Raw genomic sequence first — 24035 nt, 5'->3', positions numbered from 1 at the left:
GGGGAGCTCACCCCCACCCAAAACACAACCCTCTCAGGAGTTCTGGGCGTTTCAGACCTTGGGAATCAGCTGGTTAGCTGTGTTTATTAGAGGGCCTTTGTTTTCTTCTTTGAAGACAGGAAGCTCATTAGCAACAAGCTAGAACAATCAACCTTTAACCCAGGCTTTAAAATGTCCCCTGAGGAGTGAGGGGGAGGGCTTGGTTGGGCATAGCCAAATCAGTTGCCAAGATGCCCAATCAGGACCTAGGCAGGCCACATTCCTGAGATTTTGAGGTTCCCCTGGGGTGTCTGCTTTCCGTCTGTGATCTATCTCACAGTTAGAAATATCAGGAAAAGCTGGGACAAAGTATAATGTGGTAATTAGTGACAATAGCCCTAGAGTCCAGTGATTGGTTCTATGTTATAGTCCAGTCACTTACTAAATGTGGCCTTGGGTAAGTTATTTAACCCTAGATTCCTTATCTTTAAAACAGGGATACATAGTAAAAATACCCTTCAAGACATGATGGTGAGGTGTAAGTGATCTCTATCTGTGTTATTTATAGAAGAATTCATTAATTCTCTGACTCACCCCCTTGCTGTGTGAGATGTGTGAATGAACAAGTCAATGACTTGATTTTGAGGAGGTAACTACTCAGTGAGACAGGCGAAATGTGTGTGTCATTATAAGATTTATAAATGTATGTGTCATTATAAGATTTATAAAATGTATGTGGCATTAAAAGATTTATAAATATATGTGTCATCATAAGATTTGTAAAATGCACACCCCAAGCTTTGGGAGCATGCTGAGGAGAAAGGGTGTGGGTCCAGTGCTAGTGGTGGTTCTGGTATGACAGTAGAGTGTATTAGGATTCAGTCACAGCATAAGGTCATAAGGTGGTAGTAATGGTGCTGCTGAGCATGTGATGGTGTGATGTCATAGTTGCAGTAACAGTCACTATAGTGAGGACATGGTGATGGTGTGATGTCATAGTTACAGTGACAGTCACTACAGTAAGGACATGGTGATGGTGTGGTGTCATAGTTGCAGTGACAGTCGCTATAGTGAGGACATGGTGGTGTGTGATGTCATAGTTGCAGTAACAGTCGCTATAGTAAGGACATAGTGATGGTGTGATGTCATAGTTACAGTGACAGTCACTACAGTAAGGACATGGTGATGGTGTGGTGTCATAGTTGCAGTGACAGTTGTTAGAGTGAGGACATGGTGGTGTGTGATGTCATAGTTGCAGTGACAGTCGCTATAGTGAGGACATGGTGCTGGTTTGATGTCATAGTTGCAGTAACAGTCGCTAGAGTAAGGACATGGTGCTGGTGTGATGTCATAGTTGCAGTGACAGTCGCTATAGTGAGGACATGGTGCTGGTTTGATGTCATAGTTGCAGTAACAGTCGCTATAGTAAGGACATAGTGATGGTGTGATGTGGTGGTGGTGGCTTGTGTAAAGATGGAAATAATGATGTCGCTGATAGTGGTTGGGATTTCAAACAAGGTGTCAGTCATTAGAATAGTGGTCAAGGTGGTGGTGACAGAAGTGTTAATGCTTTGGGTAGTAGAGCTAGGAGGGTGACAGTGGGTGGTGGAGTGACACCAATGACTTGAAATGAGGATAATGGTGGGTAGAGGTGATGTTGACTTGCCATGAGAACGGTGGTGACAATGGTGCTATTGTGATGACTATGTGGTGGGGGTGATGGTGCAGGGGCTCTGTGATGGTTACTGCTGATCATCAGCTTGACTGGACTTGGAATTGCCTAAGAGATACACCTTCCAGCGTGTCTCTTCAGGGTGTTTCCAGGGAAGTTCCACCTAGGTGGGGAGAACCACCCTACATGTGGAAAGCACCATTCCATTTGGTCCTAGACTGGATTAAAACGGAAAGTGACCTGAGCACCAACATTCAGCCCTCATTGCTTCTGATTGCAGAAACTGTGACCAGCCGCCTCATGCCCCCAGGGCTGTTCCTTGCCCACCACACAGTGGGCATTCTTCACTGTCAACCTGACTGCATTTAGAATGACCTGGGAGACTGGGGTCCACCAATGGTTGTGTCTGTGAAAGTGTCACAGAGAATAAATTGAGGGGGAAAGAGCCACCGAGAGAGAGAGAGAAAGAGAGAGAGAGAGAGAGAGAGAGAGAGAGAGAGAGAGAGAGTTAGCCTTCTGTCTTTTTTCAGCTCTTTTGAGGTGTGAGCAGACAGCTTCATGCTCCTTCAACCCACCCTGGCCTAAGCTGACTTATCTCCGTGTCTTCCCTGCCACAAATCGTGAGCCCAAATAACTTTTCTCCCTTTACTTGCTTCCTGTCAGATATTTGTTCATGGAAATGAGAAAAATAACCAGCGCACCACGCTACCCGCATCTCACTTTTCCTTCTTTGAAATGGCGTGTGCATAGCACTCACCCAGAATATGCTGCTTGTGCTGGGCCCATGACAACGCTGGTAGCTCCAAACACGCTGGCTCTAGGGAAACAGATGATGTCTTTAAACAGAGTGCCAAGAGACCCTCAGGAAGAGATTTTGTCTGTCAAAGTCAAGGACTGTACTGTGCAGAAGCAGAAAAGAGACTTTCTAAGTGGTGCTGATACAGTAATGAGAGGACTTGTCCTGGAGGCACAGAAATGACAACACAAAGCATAAAGGCCCAGGTAAGAGCTTGTTCTATCATTCATTCATTCATTCCTGAGACTTTAACTTGGAGCCTTTTTCATGCCACACACACTCTGACCACTGAGCTCTATTCCCAGTATTGTTTTGTTTGTTTGTTTTACCAGGTCTCATGTAGCTTTGGCTGGCCTTAAACATACTATGTCACCGAGGATGACCTTGAATTCCTGATCCTTTTGCTTCTACCTCTTAAGTACGGAGATTACAGGCCTGCACCACCATGCTTGGAGGGGAGCAGGGTCTCAGACAAAAGTTTTCATCAGAAAGAACAGACATTAATGAAACAGGAGCAGAAAGCTACTTTGGAAAACACAGTCAGCCCTCTGCAGAAATTGCAGCAGGTATTTTACTGGGGTGCTAATCCTAAGGGTGTCAGTACTGGGGTGCTAATCCTAAGGGTAACAGTTTCTTTCTCTTTTCTGGTGGGTCAATGGGATTTCCCCATGTCAATGGATAGATAGCTTATCCCTAGCAACATCCTGGGCATTATCTTATCTTGTGCCTGGTGGGGTTTCTCCTATGAGGAGGCAAGGAAATGAGGGACACAATTGACATACTGATAACAAATGGACTCTTGAAACTTCTGTGGGTTAAGGGCATGGCAGCCTATGGCAGCCTGTGACAGCCTGTGCCCTTTGTCCCCAGAAGTATCCCTATTGACTGTTTTAGCATCATGTAAGTAGATAGCAATTTTCAAATGTCCTGCTCACTGGGATGCGACATCCATTTGTTTATTGGTTTATTACATTTTATGCCTATGGTACTTTGAAGGAGCACTGTTAGGGAAGGTGGAGAAAGAGAGAAGGGGATACATGAACAGGGTAGCCAACATGATGGTTTTATTCAACTTATTATACTGTATTACCAGAGGGGAAGGGGCGTTCTTATCATAACTCTACAGGGAGTGGCGGGAAACAGAACTGAGAGCTGAAAACCTAGCTTGCCTGCTGCCATACTTTCTCTGTCTTTCTTCACACCTAGGAAAGCCTCCTTGTTATCTGGGAGCAGCTGGTTATCAGCTGATACTTTGGTAGGATTGACTGTGATAGTACCATGAAGTCAGCCGAGTTCCCAGCTAGGAGGGAAGCAGGCATGGGTCAGCTGCTTTCTCCATATGCTGCCGCCTGCTGGGCTTGGCCAGCAAACAAATCTTGGTAATGAATGTGGAGGTCCAAGCTGTAATCACAACACTTGGAAGACAAAGGGAAGAAGGAGTTTGAGCCTAGCCTTGGCTACACACTACCCTGGGCTTAATGAAACCCTGAAATGAGCAAGCAAGCAATCAGGCAGGCAGGCAGGCAGGTGGGTAGGTGGGTGGACTGGCAGGCAGGCAGGCAAGCAAACTCATTTCAAGAGCTTTGAGTCTGAAATGAGAATCCATGAGGATCAGAGCAGAGAACCCCCACTTTTGAACAGATACACAATTGAGTCTATCAGAGAGCAGAAGCCTCTCTTTCCCCATAGCATCCTGCTTGTCCCCCCACTCCTCCCAAGGCACTCCTGATCCTGGAAGAATGGTTGCATTTCCTAATGTAGGGACTGGTGTGTGCTAGAGTTGCTAAGATGCTTCCTAATCCACAGTTAAAGACCACTCCCAGGGCTGCAGGGATGTCTCATAAGGTCAAAGTTCAGCTTCCAGCCTATACGTTGTCATCTTAGCTCTCACAGTACACTTCCTTCAGGTCTAGTATCCTTCATCTGGTTTTGCTGGTATCTCTCTTAGAGAAGCAGGCTTTTAAAGAGGTTTTTACTTGCTAGCTTTATTTCTCATTGATTTCTAAAACATTTGTATGTGTGTCATGCTGTATATAGTACACAAAATAAAATATGACTAAGTAAGTTGTTTCTTAGTGTTTATTCATTGCATCAGTGTCTTAGTAAGGGTTTCTATTGCAGTGAAGAGACACCATGACAATGGCAACTCATATAGGAAAACATTTAACTGAGGTGGTGGCTTACAGTTCAGAGGTTCAGTCCATTATCATCATGACGGAGAGCATGGCGGCATGCAGGCAGATATGGTGCTGGCTACATCTTGATCAGAAGGCAACAAGAAGTGAATTGACACTGGGCAGTATCTTGAGCATAGGAAACCCCAAATCCTGCCCACACAGTGACACACTTCCTCCAACAAGACCATGTCTACTCAAACAAAGCCATACCTCCTAATAGTGCCACTCCCTATGACCTTATGGGGACCAATGACATTCAAACTACCACAATCAGGTTAAGATACTACGATGGTTAATGCTAATTGTCAACTTGACAGAATCTAGAGTTGCCTGGAAGCTAGGTCCCTGAGCATGCCTATGGGAGAATGTCTTGATTACTTTAATTGTAGGAAGATTCATCTTAATTTTGGGCAGACTATTCCCCCAGAAAAGCAAGATGAACATTGGCATACATTTCTCTCTCTGTGTTTCCTCATTGTGTATGCAATGTGATCAACTCATGGGGGATGTCCTTCTGTACATATGTTTCTCTTATTGATTGATGAGTAAAACATGGATTGGCCAGTAGCCAGGCAGGAAATATAGGCAGGGCTACCAGACAAGGAGAATTCTGAGGTGAAGAGGCAAAGAGGAGCCACCAGAGAGGTGCCATGTAGTTGCCGAGGAAAAAGGGGCCTCACCAGTAATCCCAAGACCATGTGGAAATACTTAGATTACTAGAAATTGGTTAATAATTAAGTGAGAGCTAGCCATTAAGAAGCCCAAGCCATCAGCCAAACATCTTATAATTAATACAAGTATCTCTATGTTTATTTGGGGCTAAATGGCTGAGGGACCAGGTGGGACAGAATCTCCGTCTATAATCAACTGCTTTAGACTCCTGCTACCTTGATTTCTCCCACGATGATGGATAGTATCCTTGGGCTGTGAGTCAGAGGAAACCCCTTCCCTCTTAAGTTGTTTTTAATCAAAGTAAAAATAAAAGAAACCAAAGATGATGATGCTACAGTGCTATATGAACCCTAAAATTTGGAAGTTTATGAGGCTAAATACACAATTCTCATATCCAGAGCCAAGATGATTGGTCAAGAGCTGTCTTGGGCAGGAGCTCTACCCCAGGCAGTGAGTCAGTGTTCTAGTTTCCTTTTATCTTTTGTGACAATTGTTTTATTATGTTCTCTTTAAGATGGCTACAGAAGAGGAGGAGGAAAATGGAGGGTCATCTATCATCTCAATTGGCTGGGGACTGTCATTCAGGTGTGTATCCTGGGGGAACAATGAAACAGGTTGGTGAATTTTAGGCTTGTGTCTGCCACTGTTATGACACTGAACCATAGACTGCCCCACTTGAGCCCACAACTCAACCCCAGACATAACTAGGAAAGCTACATGTGTGCTTGTCCCTGACTTCAGCCCAAATTTCTTTCTTTCTTTTTTTTTTTTTAGATCTCCAGTTTATTTTATTTATTTTTTTTCAGATTTTTAAAATTTTGAATTAGGAACAGGATTGTTATACATGACAATCCCAGTTCCCTTCTCCCTCCTGTCCTCCCCTACCACCACCCCCAAATAAGACCCTACCTATCACATATCTTTTCTGCACCCCCTGGATGGTGAGGCCTTCCATAGGGTGTCATCAGAGTCTATTGTATCCTTTGGGGTAGGGCCTAGGCCCACCACCTTGTGTCTTGGCTCAGGGAGTATTCCTCTGTGTGGAATGGGCTCCCAAAGTCCACACCTATGCTAGGGATAAGTACTGAACTACTGCAGGAGGTCCCATAGATTTCTGAGGTTTCCTCACTGAAACCCATGTTCCTGGGGTCTGGATCAATCCCATGCTGGTATTCCAGCTATGAGTCTGGGGAGCAAGAGTTCCCTGATGTTCAGGTCAGCTGTTTCTGTGGGTTTCACCAGCTTGGTCTGGACCCCTTTGCTCTTCAATCATCCTTCTCTGCATCTGGATTTCAGTTCAGTGATAAGTTGTGTGTGTCGGCTTCTACTACCACCAGCTGCTGGATGAGGGCTATCAGGTGGCATATAAGTCAGTCATCAATCTCATTATCAGGAGAGGGCATTTAAGGTAGCCTCTCCTCTGTTGCTTAGATTGTTAGCTGGTGTCATCTTTGTAGATCTCCAGACATTTCCCTAGTGCCTGATATCTCTGTAAACCTAAAATGTCTCCCTCTATTACGGCATCTCCATTCTTGTTATCTTCAATTCTTCCCCTGACTCAACCTTTCTGCTCACTCATGTCCTCTGCATCCCTCCTCTTCCCCCTTCTCATTCTTCTAGCTCCCTCCCCCCTCTTCCCGTGCTCCCAATTTGCTCAGGAGATCTTGACCCTTTTCCCTTCTCCAGGGGAGCATGTATGTCTCTCTTAGGGTCCTCCTTGTTTACTAGCTTCTCTGGCAGTGTGGATTGTAGGCTGGTAATCCTTCACTCTATGTCTAAAATCCACATATGAGTGAGTACATACCATGTTTGTCTTTTTGTGATTGGGTTACCAAATTTGTTATTGAAGGTAAGCACAAGCAATTGGAGCTGTAACTGATTGATAGCATCTGTGTTTGGCATGTGTGAAACCCTGGGTACAATCCTAAGTATCAATCAACCAACTAACCCACAACAAAAATGGAATCCTGAAATTATTTGTTTTTTTATAATCACACTTATAGCTATACTTTATTATATGCATATGTAACCCTAAGAGATGTATTATTTAGTTTTACTTATTTTTGAACTATATATAGTGGTATCATAGATAGGCTTCCATTTGATTTCTCTTTACTTAGTGTTGTGTCTAAGATTATACAGGGCTATGGAGAAAGCTCCAGTTTGGCTTAGACATCGTTTGTGCTACTAAGATGAGGAAGGGATTTCAGACATCTGACTTCACACATCCTATTTTCTGGGACACAATGCCCAGGTATGTGGTGGAAGTTTGCTCTGGGTATTTCTGGGAGCATGATTGTTTTAAATGGATTCACATGTTAATCAGTCAGCTTTGAGAAAGTACAGTATGTGTCTGGTTCTCATCTGCTCAGCTGAAGGTCCAAATGGAATAAAGGGTGATTCTGCCAGCAGATAGTCTTTGGACTTGGACTGGAGCATCTCCTGCCTGCTGTTCTTCAGCCTACTGGTTCACTCTGCATTCTGGACTTGCTAGATTCCATGGTCATGTAAGCCAGTTCCTTAAAATAAAGCTTTCTATTTTTATACACATTCCATTGATCCCATTTCTCCAGGGAGCCCTGAATAATACAGTTGTGTTTGGATGGTTTCCTGACTTTTTTCTTCTGTTGTGAACTGATGTATACTTTCTTGTCTGTGTTTTGGATGCTTGTATAATGAGGCTTTTCTCTAGGAGAGCTTTTCAAAGGTCTGATGGGTGAAGAAGAAAACTCTTTGTTTGATTTACATTTCTGTGAATACTACTGTGTGGTCATCTTTCTTCTCTATAGCTTTCTTCTTCTTAGGGAAATGCTTGTTCCAAGTTTGATAAAGATTTTCTTCTACGGTTTCCACCCTTTGGCTTGTCCATGTCAGATACTTTTAGTTATAGATTTTTATTTATTTCCTTCATGAGCTATTCAACTCTTAAGTTTGTTGACAAGTTTTGTTCACTGAACTTTTGATGCTGAGGGTTTTGTTTTGTTTTTAAACTGATTTATTTTCATGTATGTGTAGGTGTGGGTGTGTGTACCTACTGGTCCCTGTATGTGCAGCATGTTCATACAGTGCTCCAAAGGCCAGAAGAGGGACTGGAACCCCTGGAGCTGAAGTGCAGGCAATTGTGAGCTGCCAAGTGTGACCTGGAAACCCAACCTTGGTCTTCTGCAAGAGCAGTACTGCAGAGTCGTCTATACTGAAATTCTTAATTCTAAAGTTGAATCCATCTTTGTAACTTGTATTTCATTTGTGAAACAGTTGATCTTAGAGATAATCTTCCATATTGACTTTAAAAATCTTAGCCTTCTCCTTCACATTTAAATTCTTTAAAAATTATGTATTTACTTATTTATGTGTGTGAGACATATATATATATATATATATGTATTCTAGATAGAGAAAGATATATCTATATCTATCTATCTATCTATCTATCTATCTATATATATATATATATAGAGAGAGAGAGAGAGAGCACTGTGTGTACATGCACCTAGAGACTGCTGGTTGACATCAGGTATCTTCCTCAGTTTCTCTCCATCTTATTTTTTGAGGCAGCATCTTCCACCAAATCTGGAGCTCATTGATTGAGGTAGACCAGCTGTGCTGCAAGCCTCAAGGATCCTCTTGTCTATTACTGTTTTTCCGGTGCTTAGATTACAGGCACATGCCTGGCTTTTAAAAAAGGTGGATGGGACACTGGATATCTAGATCTAGGTTCTCATGATTGCATATGAAGCACTTACTAACTGAACCATCTTCCTAGACTCTAGGTTGAGTTGTGATGGCTAATCTCAGTTGTCAACCTGACAAAATCTAGAACCTCCTGGGAGATATACCTTTGGGCATAACCTCCTGTGAGGGATTATCTTGATTTGGTCAATTGAGGTTGACAGATCTGCCCCTGAAGGGGGCACTATTCCCTGGACTGGGATTCTAGACTGCATAAAAAAGAGAAGTGAGCTGAGTACAAGCTTTCATTGCTCTGCTTCCTGACTCATATGTGGTTATGACCAGCCATTTCCATTTCCTGCCACACTAACTTCCCTGTCATAATGGACAGGTACTAGTATGTGATGGACTGTATTTGGGACTGTAAGCAGTGATAAGCCCATCTCTCCTAGGCTACTTTAGTCAGGATGTTTATGGCAACCACAGAAAAGTGGCAAACATAGGTGTCACTACAGCTTGACTCACAAATTAACCAAGGGACTTCATTTAATTCTAACAGAATGAAGCCAGAGAGCAATTTTGTTACCAAGATAACTGAATAAAGGAGAGCTCCTTCCTCTTGCAGGCCTAGTTGTAGACTTAGAGGGAGGAGACGATTGTTTCAAAAATCCATTGACAAGTTAAATGGCCATCATAGCATGGATCTAACCCCAGCTCTTGTGAAACTAAGGTGAGAGGACTGTGGGTTGAAGGCCAGCCTGGGAAAAAGGGGAAGATAGTCTCAACAGATTTTAAAAAATTGTCTTAACACAACTCACTTTTATTGAGTACCTACTTATTTCAGGTACTGTACCAAGTGTGATGTTGCAAAGAGACCTGGGACTCTTCCAGGAACTGTAGGTCTTGGGGCAGAAGATGTCCTAGTGATTGTTATCAGTGAACCCCTTAAACCTTTCTTATGGCTGGCTGGCATCTGAGGGCTTCTGAGCTGCTAGGGCCCAAGTAGATACAACAGGTTGGTGTTTTTTTTTTTTTTTTTTTTTTTTTTTTTTTTTTTTTTTGTGTGTGTGTGTGTGACATAACTTGTTGTAAACAATTGGGCATTCATCCTAAGTTTTATTTGGAGTCCTGGGCACAAGCATGCTCCATCCCTGGCTCACCAATCACCTGAAGGCTGCTGTGAATGGGGTCCAAAGCAGAACTGAGAATTTACTGAAGACATTATGAGATTTTTGTTGGTTTTTTGTTGGTTTTGTTTGGGACTTTCATTGCAGTTCTTGGATGCAGACTTCCTAGATGATGATGTCATAACACAATCTTCAAAGCATTGGGGGTTAATTTAAAAACATTAGTTTCACTTGATAATTGCATATCTGTGAGGTACGTGGGATGTCCGCTATATGTTACATGGTTGGATGATTAAATCAAGATAATTCACAAATCCATCAGCTTATATGCTTATTATCATTTTTCTATAGTGAAAACATTCATGGTTCATGGTTGTTTGTGCAGGTCATGAAAGCCTACTTCTGTCTGACTGAATTTTGAATTCTGGCCAACATAGCTCATTCTGGCTCATTCATTCTGCTTTCTTAGCTTCTGATAACCACTTCTGTGAATTCAACTGTTTTCTTTTTTATTGTCTCCCCTTCCCCCCACCCCCGGACATCATCTCACTGTGTATTCCTGGCTGGCCTGGAACTCATTATGTAGCTTAGGTTAGCCTTGAACTTACAGAGCTCTACTTGCCTCTGTCTTTCGAGTACTGGGATTAAAGGTGTAAGCCACCATTGCCAGACTTCTACTTTTTTGTTGCTGCAAATGAGTGAAGCCATGTGCTCTTTGTCTCTCTGTGCCTGCTTATTTCATTTAGCACAATGCCCTCCAGGTCCACCCAGGTTGCGCAATAACAGAATTTTCTTTCTGTAAAGCCCAAAGTAGTGTTCTGTTGTATATACATCCTATACTTTGTTTTTTTTTTAAATCCATCCATTGATGGAGACAGTCTGGTTTCATATCTTGGCTCCTATAAATAATGCTTCAGTGGCACATACATGTCTCTTCTGCATGCTGATTTCAATTCTGTGAGCTCGAACACTCAAAGGTGGGTGACTAGATCCTCAGGTAATTCAAGATTTACTTTTTTGAACAATTTAAGGGTTAACTTATTAATCTCATTTTAGAGAAGCAACTTTGAGAGCATGATAAGTAATAAGCCAATTACAGCCAATAAGTAATAAGAAGTTACATTAAGTCCTTTCTAGAAACAGGTCCAAGTCAAATAGTTTGAATGCATTGTCTACAGTCTCACAAGTGGCATTGCCAGGGGTTCCCTTTGGATAGATGACAAAAGGATGAAGGATACCTGAAGAGATTAACACAAGTGAGCAGAGACAACAGGTGCCAGATGGAGTTTGAACCCCATGAGTCATGTTTTATGGGGTGTGTGTGTATGTGTGTATGGTATGTACATGGTTGTATATGTGTCAAATGTATATGACTTTGTGTGTGTGGTGTGTATGTACTTGTGTGATGTGTATGTAGTTGTGTATGTGGTGTGTATATGATTGTGTGGTGTGTGTGGTGTGTATGTGGTTGTGTGCATGTGGTGTGTATAAATGATTGCCTGTTTGGTGGGTATATGTTTGTAGGGTGTGTGTGTGTGTGTGTGTGTGTGTGTGTGTGTGTGTGTGTGTGTATTTGTGGAGGGAAGAGTCTCTTACTGAACCTGGAGCCCACTGATTAAGGAGTCTAGGCCGGCCAGCTAGCTCATTGATCTACCTGTTTGCCTCCCAGCACTGATATTACAAGTAGGCTCCATGCTTAGGTCCTGGGAATCTGAGACTATGTCCTTATTCTTGCCCGGCAGATGCCTTCCTGACTGATCCACCTCCTTAGCCCAGGCCTTTCTATACCCATTACCTAAGCAGCATGACTTAGCACAAAGAGACTTGGACTTAGAAATGCATGGTTTCCCTTTGTGTCCCAACTGCCTCTGGTCACCTTGCTGTGTAAACTGTTAGCACCCTCTGGGAGACCTTAGAAACACTGGGGCAGTTTGTGGACTATCCCTTCCTTTGAATCTGCCAGTGATTTGCCTGCTGATTGAAGCTTTGCTCTTTCTCAGCCTCGGTTTCCCCCACTGTTTGGACAGCATCATTTATCCCCTTCTTCTCTGGCCTACTGTAGAGATCAAAAGACAGGCTGTCAGTGGAAAGGAATCATAAATTTAAGAGTGTACCCCAAAGGCCAAAACCAAACAGTGAACAGAGCATCAAAACTTGAGAGACAATTTGACAAACAGATAATGTGTCTTATCCCGAGGCCCGGCTGTTCGGGAACTCATGGTGCTTTGTGCTGTGTCAAAGAACCAGACAGCAGAACTGCCTTTTACAAGCAGTTCCTGGAAATCTCCAGCTTTATCAAGGAATTTGGTTGCTCCAGTTCACTGCTCAGTGAAAATAGCTGGGCCTTAATGGGGCCCAGATGCTGATACAGTCTCCCACCTTCCCCCATTGCATAGATGTGTTTCATACCGAATTTCACCTAAGGAATTTTAGACTTTAAAGATAATAATCAAAACCACTGCTTGCTTCCCTTTGGGATTCTTGCTGATTGGAGAGATCAAAGATGTTCCTCTCACACAGTGAACACAGACAGAGAGTTCGGTTTCTTGCCTACTAAGGGATGAATGAAGGTAACAATGGCCACATGAGTTGCCCCAGGTAGATCAGCTCACAGCCTGTTCATTGATCAAGTTCTGACAGCCCTTCCTTGCCTCATGCTATCAGTGAAGGTGGCAGCCTGCTAATACTATTAGCTTCTGTTTCACATACAATTAAATGGACGTCTTTGCTGGGTAATTCTTGGCATACCTAAAAAATAGTTCTCTGTTTCTAGGTGAAGTTGAGATGTTTAAATTCCAAACAATGAGCCATTCCCAAGGGCCTCTCACACGGAGGTTCATAGGATGGGAATCTGGCCCAAAGGAAGAGCACCCGCCATGGTGGCCCCTCATTTTGTCTGGGGGAGGTGGCCTGACTTGACTCTCTGTGAAGAGCTGAGAAATAACACAACTCTTGACTTTTGAGTGAGCCAGGCACTCTCTTCCAGTCACTTGGGGAGACCAGGCTGTTTTCATTACAGACTCCTGGAATGCATGGGATCTGCTACAGGTCACCAGGGATTTCACAAACCCCCAAAGCAGGAATGGCAGAAATTTGACTTTTGGAGCCCCAGCCACTCTGCTATTTGCTCTGTGCTTGTTCTGCCTTCCTTAAAGAAATGTCTGACACAAGACTGAAAATTCTTTGAGAGGGCCAGGGAGGACATTGTCCCACAGATACACTCCCTGACTGCTTTGCCAAGGGTATCTTATTGGCAAAGGCATGCCTGTGGTGGGGAGGGGGTTGAGCTTGGCAACTTGGCTTTGCCATTTACTAGCAGACAGACTTGAAAAGTGGCTGGATTCCTTGGGAGTTCTATTTTCTGGCTCTAAAAAAAGGGCAAGTAACATCTATGAGGGTGCTGGTGGTGAACTCTCAGGCTGTGGCCAATCTGAATTTCTCTAGAAAGATGTTTGCTCCACATAGGAAGCCGACACTGTCAAATTTTATCTGGGATGCCCTGGTGCTGGAATTACAGGTGGTTGTAAGCTGCCTGATGTGGGTGCTGGGACCTGAATAAGGATTCTCTGTGCACTTGTAAGCAATGAGTCATTTCTCCAACTCTGCAGCTGCAGTTGAGATCTTTATGAGGGAAAATGTTAGTTAATCTATGTGAGGGGCAGGCTAGACCATGTCAGAAGGCTAGACCCACATCAGAGGCTGCTTTAGGTGGGTTGTTCAGATCTTCTATCTAAATCAGCTCAGCAGTATGTAGGGATGTGCATGCCAAGGGCTTTGGTGACAAGGAGGACCAGGAAGACTCAGCCCTGAAGTCAAGGTCCAGAAGATTAGGGGGGGAAAACAGTTAAATGGACAATTCCCAAACAGTGAAATGAAAGTCACAAGGAGGTCGACTGATGGGAACCTGTATGGTAAGAGAAGATGGGGGCTAAGTGACAAAGAGACAACAGGGGGTGCTGTGCAAAACCCTGCAAATGATACTCAGTGTGATTGGAAGGTGAGGAAAGACTTTGAGGGACAGCAGGGATGAGAAAAAGAGGATCTGCAGTTCATGACCCCCAGGAAGTTACAGCAGGTTTAGGGGTTTGGATAAAACTGGGTGTGAATGGGAGCAGCTGAGTAATATGGAGGTAAGGTACCAAAGTCTGATTGGAATTTCAAGTGAATGATAGCATTGGTGGGTTTAGAGTGTAAGCAGTTTCTTTTTGTGTCCCCAAGGGCTCTGAACCCCCAGCTCCACTCTGACTCCTTCCTGGCCCAAGAGCCTTCTGAGGGCAGGAAGAACCCCAACCCAATCCCCCAGTCCCAACAGAGTGTCTCTATGTAGTAGGAGCTCAATAAACAAATTTAAAAACAAGTTATAGACAGGTCCTTATTATGTAGTCCAGGTTGGCCTTGAACTTTCAGGTTTGGGAGCTTGAGTTATCTTATCCTGAAATAAACATGTTTTGAATGACAATGATAATGATGACAACAACAACTACTATTACTACTAAAAACAGAGCATTAAATAATTCAGAAAGGAGTAGGCTTGAGTCTGGACTCTTACCTACCATGAGTTCCCTGTCTTTACATTAATCCCGTGAAGTAGCTAACTTTATTACACCCATTTACAGAGGAGGAAACCAAGGCCTAGAGAAGTTAACTCCCTAGCCTGAGACTCTATAGCTAGAAGAGCTAAGCTTAAAATAGACCTCAGGGTCTCTTCCCCTGAGAAAAGAACTCACCAGGTAGCTAATTGCTTAAACAGCCGATCTCCATGAGAAAGTCCAACCCCAAATTCATTTGTTGAAGTCTTGATCCTCATATATGGAAGAAGGGTCTTTGTGTGAGTGGGCCATGAGGATGGAGCCTTCAGGAATGAGATTATTGCCCTTGTAAAAGGCACCTAAGGATGCTTCTGAGAGCTGTAGGTCATGACAGTGTGGTGAGCTATGTGGGGTATTCTCCATTGCCCTCTTAGAAACTAGAATACAAAAAGGTACTCTTTGGTAGTGAGAGAAGACAAGACAAGGCCCACCTTGGCAAGATGAAAAAAATCTGCTTTTTTGGAAAACACTTTAAAATTAAATGAACTTGTTTTTCCTAGACATACTCATGCCACACATGTAACTCTAGTTCCACAGCTCTATAGACTAGGACAAGTTTATTACTAAACTCTCCTCAATGGCCAGCCAACACACTCAGAGAACACAGTATAGTGTAACTAGAGATCTTCATTTCAACTGTAAGTCCTATGGCCCAAAACCTAGAGTCAGTGGAGAACTGGGAAGCAGCTCTTCTGTTTAGCCCATTCCCGAGCTTCCCGTGGTCACAGATCCCTTTCTATCACCTGCCCAGGTGGAATGTCTTCTGGTGGTGACAATGATAATGTCTTTTCCTGACACTCTCTTTTCTTTAGCTCCTCTCTCCTCTTTCAGATAGAGCATTTTCAGGACATTTATATCATTTGTACTGATGACATGCAACAGAGAGTTCCTGACTCTTCTGCTCTACCAAATGTCTCCTTTTATTTTATTTGTACTTAAAGTCATAGCTGATCTTCAATATTAGGGACTGGGTGATGATAATGGTGGTGACAGTAGTGAGGATAGCAATGGTAGTGATAGCAATGGTAGAGGTGATATTCAGGTTATATTGGTGATGGTGATGATGGTGGTAGTGGTGATTTTCAATGTTGAGGTGGTAAATGGTGACAGTAAGGGTGATGGCAATGGTAGTTTATAGTGGTGGTGGTAATAGGGGTGGTGGGTGTGATGGGTCTGAGAGTGGTGGGAAGGGGTAGTAGTGACTGTGATGGTGTTGATGGTGGTGGTAACAGTGATGGTGATGGTAGTTGTCATCATGTTGACAATTGTGATAGAGGCTGGTGGTGAAATGGTAGCAGTAGTCCTGGTGATGTGGTTACATCACTTTAAAATAGTAATCTCAGAAATTGTTAGTTGTTAGTAGTTGTGTTTTAAATCACAGCTGTGTCACCAGGTACTTGAAAAACCATTGGAACATGACTCCTTTGAGATGATCAGTTTTCTTGTTTAGCATCTTGAAGTCTGTGTTTCTTCATGTGTAATCTGGCCTCAGACACAGCAGAGTGACTGCACAGAATCACCAAATTCTGTCTGTGAAAAGTCATGGGAATAATAACTGCTAGTTGTTGGCCATCTACTCAGGGAGAGTTGGAATGTTCATATACATTATTATTAACTCTTAAAACAGTCTTGCAAGCATTATTTTGCATGATTTATTCTTTATCATAATTTGAAAAGAGCTGACAAAATTATAAGTATTCGTGACTTTATAAAATTGCATTGGATGTAAAAAGAAACAATGGTATAGACTGAAGTGGATCCAGCAAACAGGCTGAAAGGCCAGTGTAATGACCTCTTCATATTCCCAGGACAATGAATTGGGCACCTGACTTCCTATCAACTGTCTCTTCTTTCAGACAAGGTCTATGTAGTTCAAGCTAGCCTTGAAGTTGGCTATGTAGTAGAGGATGACCTTGAACTTCTGATTTTCCTTTCTCTACCTCTCTAGTGCTGGAGTTACAGGTATATGTCACCATTGCAGTGCTGGGGATTGAACCCAGGGCTCAGTGCATGCTAGGCACTGAGCTACATTCTCCAGCTACTGGCAGCCATTTTGAAATTTCCACTTAGTGCTTGGCCCTTCCTCACCACCTCATTCTGTCTTTTGCATTTACGGATAGGGGCCAAATGGGATGGGCTATAGCTTCCTTTTAAAAAGAGAATTTACTGGCCCACAAGCGTCTTGAGATTTGTAAGAGGTGACAGTGCTTAAACATTTGTCTCAAGGTTGTATGAGAGACATATGACCATCTCTTCTTGTCGCTTTGGGTTTCTACTGCCATGAACTGACTCTCTTTTCCTTCAGAATTCCCTTTTTATAGACTGGCTGATGGAGATGTCCCGAGCAATGTAAGACTACAAGGCCTGATCCTTTGAGAGGGAAAAAAGAGTCTAGGGGGGAACGGAAGGTTTTTCACATCTCCCCACCTGTGGGGATTCTGAGACTTTATTAACACACTAACTGTTCTCCAAAATGGTTGCCATCCTGATACTCACATAATGGGGAATTGCTCGCCTAGAGAATGTAAATGTAAATCTTAGTCTCCTGGCTCATTTGTGTGCATGCAGAAGGGTGCTGTACTGGTAGATATGGGTGGGGGTAGGGCAGTGAGAGAAGCCAGGGCTCTGTACCGTATCTCCTTGTTTAGAATTCTTTCTCTGAGATGTGATATGATCTCCAGGTTCTATTCATCTCTGTCATCCTGGGATAGGGAGTAATGCCTTCCTAAGCTTGTTTAATTGTGTGGCTCCTCTTCTGTACCCTGGTTTCGTTGATTGAGGATGCATTGGTGGAGAGGAGAGTTGCTGTACTGGGGTGATAACAGTGAACTGATCACAAGTAATGAGTGTCAGGTACCACCCTGGTCACTTCATGTATCCCCTCCTCTCCAACTCCTAACAGGTACTATGATTACATCTAAGTATGCACAAGGAAAAACAAGGTGGAGGAGGTGAAAAAAAACTTGTGATGTCTCAGCACATACTTGTGGCACAGGTAAGGATTAAAGCCAAGACCAAGACTCCAGGATTCATGAACTGAACAGTGGTTTATGCAGTGATCTCTCAAAACAATCCTAGCAGGTTGTCATATAGTTCAGCAGCCAGAGCCATGGCTTTGATGGAAGCTCTGCTAGAGACAGCAGAAGGACTGTGTCACCTCTTTGGGATTTGGAGTCTTGAACTGTCAGGTGACACTGTTGGTTCAGGAACTCCAGCTATTCTCTAAGACATCACCTAGGAACAAGTGGCAGTGATTCTAGAACAGTGTCTATGATCAGAGCTGGGAGACACTGCTATTTTTTCTTTATGGGTCCCATGCCTTAGAAGAGGCCATTGGCTTTGAGACTATAAAGACCCTACTTTGTTTGGAGGCTAAGGTTGAATGTGTTGCTGTGTGAGCTCTGGAGCCTGTGGGCTAGGGTCTGACCCTGGCTCCAGCCCTGTGTTCTTCAAATCCTTTTGTTTCTGAGTCTTATCCCTGGTCTGAGGCATGAGGATGATAAGAAATTCTGTCCAGTGTACCCCAGAGTTCCTCAGCTGCAGTGCTGAGTACATGAAATCTCTCCTACTAGAGAGGGTGCCATGCTTTACTGCTCTCTGCCTGGCAGGGACTCTGTTACCTAAAACAATACCCAGGACTCCAGGAAAAGCCCCAGAAGAGAGCACCTGAGGCCAGAATTAATCAGGAGAGGGTGTGGGCATGATTGTCTCTGAGGGGTGGTAAGGACACTTGAGAGAGAAGTGGTTTATAGAGAGAAAGATGGAGGGAGGGAGAGAGAGACAGAAATAGAGAGGAGTGTATTATTGGCACGTGCATGTGAACTGAAGACTTGAAGGTACAAGGTGTGGCAATTCCTGCTACGGCTTAATCTCACAGCTCAGGCCTCATCAACTGATGAGGTGTGGGGAGATGAGGGCCAGTGGGATTCCTGCTCCTCCCTTTAACCTGGGAAAGGTCCTACACTATCCGCTCCCCACCCTATCTCCATCTTTTTGGAATCTTGAAGCCTTTTGGGAAATAAGAGTTGTCTTGTCAATGTTGTTGGTGCGCTTTGGTCTGGAAGCCTAGAGGCCTCTGCTGGCCATGTGTTTTCAGCATGTATCTACCCAAGAATGCACCTGTCAACCTCAGCAGGGAGAACAAAAGCTTGAATCTGACAGGAGAAGGACAGCTAAGGAGCAGCCCTGGCCCATCTGCCAAGTGGCATTCCTGAGCGAGCAGAGATGCAGCCTGGAAGACACGCACACTACTTGAAAAAAGTCTTTCATCCAGGCAAGAGGGGATCAACACATCTGTATGGCATTGATCCCCCACTTTCTGCATGGGATTTGGCTCTGAGCTGGGGGTGGGTATCACACAAAGAAAGCATCTGAAACATCTGACATGGGCTGGGCTGTGGACAGGCAGCGTTGTGGGAGAGAGGAATGCAAGGTGAAATGTTTAATTTAGTTTGGCTTTTCTTTCATTTTTTTCAAACATTTATTTTTGATGATGTATTTATATATTTATTATTTGGGTGTTATAGGTGCACACATGTGCGTGTGTGTGTGTGTGTGTGTGTGTGTGTGTGTGTGTGTTCAAATAGGTGGAGGCCAAATGTTGATGTGGATGTCTTCCTCAGTTGTTACCCACCTTATTTTTTGAGACAGTCTCTCATTGAACCTGAAGTTCACAGTTTCAGCTAGACTGGCAGCCAGTGAACTCCATGAGTCCTCCTACTGCCACTCTCCAAACGCTAGGTTAGAGGCATAGGCCAATGTGCCTGTTTTTTCACAGGGTGCTGGGGATCCAAATTCAGACCCATACGCTTATGTGGCAAGGCCTCTACTGACTGAACCATCTCCCCCAGCCCCTGCTTCTTCTCTCTTTCCAGAATCATGTTTTTTTTTTTGTTTTGTTTTTTGTTTTTTGTTTTTTTAATCTTATGTTTTAACACTGGTCGGGGTGGATCATGTAACATTCCTACTTTGCACATACATAGCTTGCTTTGTCTTGAAAGGGAAAATACACCCTGTCACAGATAGCTCATGACCTCCTGTGTGAGAGACAACTTCAGGGTTCTGGCTCCTGGTACGATTATTTTGGTTACTGTTTAGTGTACTGAACATGGACTGAGGTCCCTTGACTCATAGCTGAAAATGTATCAAAATCTTAAGGCATGGTGCTTTCCATGGAACACAAAGGTTGTAGCTATGCAAGAGAGAAAATACTTTATGAAAGAAGAAACAAGACCTTTGCACATGGGCAGAGCCAAGTATATCCATGTCCTTAGAAGATGGTTTGGTCAATACTTTCTGGAATGAGTTGGGCTGTTTTAGCATAAGGCCACCACATAGCTCATGGATAGAGTCGGGAGGCCTGTGATGGTCTACCAAATGTCCTTACTAAAGGCCCAGTGTGACAGTTTAGTTCTTAGGTGAAGGCCAAAATCAGATGAGACAAAACATGAACTTCCTCACCCAAGACCTAAGGAGACATGACCATGGTGACTCAGTGACTTGACAATTGAGTTTAGGGGCCTTCATCAATCCCTTGAAGTATTTTCTCTAATAACAATGACTGAGATATAATTCATTCACTATGAAATTCAACCCTTTAAATGTACATTCCAATGGTTTTCAGTGTATGGTTACAGCCATGCATTCATTACCACTAATTACAGGTAAGTTTTCTTAATCCAAATAAAACCTCTGTGCCTGTTAACACCCACTCTCCACTTCTTTTAGAGGTGAAAAAGCCGCTAGTGTGTTTTATGTCTCCATCAATTGTATTATTGTAGACTTCTCCTATAGATGACAACATTTCATCTTTTGTTGCTTATCTCAGCATGGTGTTTTCAAGGTTTACCCATATTACATCATACTATAGCTAGTATCCTAGATTTTTCCTAAATGCTTGTGTGTTGCTTCCAGTGTCCTCTTGAGAGATGCTTAAATATTCAGAAGACTTATGGTAAGTCTTCTGGCCATTGAGGCTATGCCCTTAAAGCAGGTTTTAGGGCCTTAGTCCCTTGCCTTTCTTGTCTCATTCATCTCAGACCTATGTTTTATTTAGGAATGAGCATAAATCCCCCAATTTCACTTCAGCTACTCTTTCCAGATTTCCCATAAACTAGATATTGTCTCCTTGAGTATGCTGGCTGTCTCTTATTATGCCCCTCATATTAGGTCCTTCCTTAATGTTTGATGAGTGAATAGTCAAGTTTAAAGATTAAAAATTCAATTAAATGTTATAATTTTTCTGTAAGAACATGACTCAGAGGAAAGATGGAGATTATTTCGGATAGGATATTCATTGACTCTCTTTTCTATGGAAATTGTCTAGCACCCATGCCTGATCACGCCATTGCCCTCCTCATGAACTCATGAGAGTGAAGGGAACTTCACTCTCCTTTGCCATGACTATTCTGCTGGGGATTAAACTCAGGTCCTCATTTACTATCCACTAAACCTTCTCCCTAGGCCCATTTCTGCGCCCCCCTTTTAAGCTTAGTCTTTTAGACAGGGATCAGCTTTGAGTAAAAACAGATTGTTTTCTCCATTGAAGGCACAGGGAGGGTTGAGAGACACCAGCTTTGACAGGCTCACAGGAAAAAGAGAAAGACAGGTCAGCTGGTCAGCCTGAGAAACTAGTTATTTGGTTCCTTTTGCTGCTAGGGGACCTTTTAGGGAGGAGGCTCTGGTGCCTATTATGAAGTTCTGTGTGCTTTGCTGATGTCATCTCTTTTTTCTGATTGCCTTGGCACTTAAGGAAAGTTTAACTCTCTCACCAGAGCTTGAGCAAGCAAGTTGGGATGGAAGTGAATAGAGATCTGGGTTTTGTAGCTGGGTTGAGGTAGTGGCTATTGAAAGCTGGACTTGCAACTACACTAAATCCTTGTAGAAATCTCTGGGAAGGCTTTTGGGTAGTTTGGGATAGTTGTAGCTACACATCAGGGGCCCCTAGTGTGGCTAATCTGGGTACATCTCTCTGTAGCAAACCATGGAAAATGCTACTGGATCTCTTGTCCAGAGGTCTCTTGTACCCATTTCCCCCACTCATTCTTTCTCTTTTCCTTGCTCCCCTATTCTACTTTATTTAAAGTAATTTGGCTTCTCATTCCTGCCTACTCTCTATTAATATAATAAAGACCTAGTAATGGACTAGATGGCCAAATGGTCATTCATTTTTGGACATTGAGAGGCAGGATGCAGAGGTGGTAGACAATATATCTTTATAGTTTAACATTCCTTGTATTCATCACATATTCATTAGTGTAAGTAAGTATGTGCCCTTTAACTCTAATTTTTTAAATAGTGTAGGAGGAGAGGATGCCTCTATTTTTAGGTGCGCACCATTTGTGGAACACTGAGCCAGACATGTAGTTCTTACCCACTAGTACACAGATTGCCTTTGGTAAGCATGATCGTCAGTTGACAGGATTTAAAACCAACATGGAAACAGATCTTTGTGTATATCTACCAGGGAGCTGCTAGGATAGGTCAACTGAGGTGGGAAGTCCCACCCTAAAGGTGGGTGGCACTATCCTATAGTTCAGGTCCTAGACCAGATACAAATGAGAAAACAAGCTGTGTACCATCATCCACTCTGCTTCCTGACTGCAGGCTCAATGTCACCAGCTGCATTAGGAGACAGACAAGTAATACTGTGAGTTAGTTGACAGCTTTGGCAGAGAGGGGGTCAAAGACATGGATACTATAAAGACTGTCGAATGGCAAGCAGAGTACAAGACATTTTTCATGTACTGTCTACAGGATGTTTAGCACCTACTGTGCCTATAGTACTCTGTAAAAGGCCTTTTATTCTCACCCCTCTGTCACATTTGTCAATATCACAAATTGGGGAATATGGCAGCCATTCTAGCTATTAGGAACATCACTATGTAGATGGAAGTGTGGGGTTCTGAGAAACACCAACTGCTTAAGTTTCCATAGCTAACAGGGGTGAAATGGAACATTTCCCCTGGCCTTTCTCTGTCACAACCAAAACGTTCTATTTTAAGTATTTAAAGATGAGATATGTAGAGGCCAAGGATGAGGAAGTCTACTTTCACAAACAACATAAAAAACCCAACAAACTAACTCCTATGCCATAGAATAGGAGTCCGAAGAGGATGGGAGAGTAGAAGACACCACACTCCATTAGCTTATCAAGGGAGACATACTGACAGTTTTGGACTGGGTCATTCCTTCTCCTGAGAGAGCATTTTGTGCATTGCAGGACACGCTGTATTCTTGTTATCACCAAAGCCCCTTCTGTTTGTGACGCAAACAGTCAATGTTGTCAGATGTACCTGAGTGTCTCAGGGGAGTGGCACCACCTCTCCTTCTGCAGACTCGGGGTGCTTCTTTAAGACCTTCTAGGTCGCCTCTAGCTCCAGGGTTATAGTCAGTAATTCTCTGCAGACATGAATGAGTGAGGGGATGAATGAGAGAACAGCAGAAGTCAAGACAATTGCAGGAGAGTCCATCTGCATACTCTATCCCTGTGGCCTTGAACTACTTATGCCCCTGGGGTGCTCCAGATGATATTCAGATGGAACTGTGATGGATGACTCAGGCGTGAGATGAAAGGGCCCAAACTCAATCTCCTCTACAGTTTACCTCTAGCTAGACTTCTTCCTGGTGCTTTCAAGACTATTAGATGAAGACTGCACGCTCAATGGCAGTCTCAAATGGGAGCAGAGGAAGGGAGGGAGGGGCATCAGGCTCACTGTAGTAAAGTGGGATCCCATCGCTCTCCACGCTAATGCAAACCAGCTGCCGGCTGGCCCCAGCTTTCGAAAGGATAGAGCAGGCAGAATTCTTGGACACTGAGTTATTCTTAGAAGCATGTGCACAGTCCCCTGGCAGGGCTTCCTGTGAACTGGCTGTTGCCAGCCTCCTGTCAGGATGCTGTGCCAGCAGACCCAGAGTGATTGTTTTCACGTATGAGAAATAACTTTGGGGTTTTAATTTCAAATTACCTACAGAGATGGAGCCTGAATATGGTGAAGGGTGGGAAAGGCAGAGAAATCGGGATGAAGTAAGGAGGGAGGGCAAAGGAACAGTGCCTATTCAGTTCTTCATCTCCTCATGTGTATAGAGGTTCTTCTCCTGGGGTGGGTGTTTACTGCTAGGTTCTCATCATATCAGACTTCCACGGGACCTTAAAGGGCCCAGGTAACCACAGGTTGATCTCAGCGTGTGCATTCCCATGTGTTTCTAGCTTCCCTTTAGGGAGCACTTTTGTGCACTGGGCTCAGTGTTCACAGGGGCACTGTGTGGTGGATGTTACTGTGAGTCCTGGAAGAGGAATCTGCCAGGACTCCATACTATCAAATGGCACAGGCAAAATTTGAACTCAGGTGAGCT

The 24035-nt window shown here is 43.6% G+C and overlaps 1 long non-coding RNA gene across 2 annotated transcripts in view; it reads left to right on the top strand.

Annotated features, from left to right (window-relative positions):
• The first annotated feature begins 2320 nt into the window (after positions 1 to 2320).
• LOC118239602 overlaps positions 2321 to 24035 on the top strand; it is a 31293-nt gene continuing 9578 nt past the window's right edge. Inside the window, exons 1-2 of one of the 2 annotated variants that reach the window (XR_004772181.1) lie at positions 2321 to 2653; positions 5811 to 5881. This is a non-coding gene — a long non-coding RNA (uncharacterized LOC118239602). Of the gene's footprint in view, positions 2654 to 2785; positions 3014 to 5810; positions 5882 to 24035 lie in introns of those variants that run through there. The other variant, XR_004772180.1, reaches the window with a different exon arrangement.

Source organism: Cricetulus griseus (assembly GCF_003668045.3).
Source record: "Cricetulus griseus strain 17A/GY chromosome 1 unlocalized genomic scaffold, alternate assembly CriGri-PICRH-1.0 chr1_0, whole genome shotgun sequence".
Taxonomy (NCBI): Eukaryota; Metazoa; Chordata; class Mammalia; order Rodentia; family Cricetidae; genus Cricetulus; species Cricetulus griseus.
Note: the sequence above shows the minus strand (reverse complement) of the source record. Positions and strands in the feature narration are given on the sequence as shown.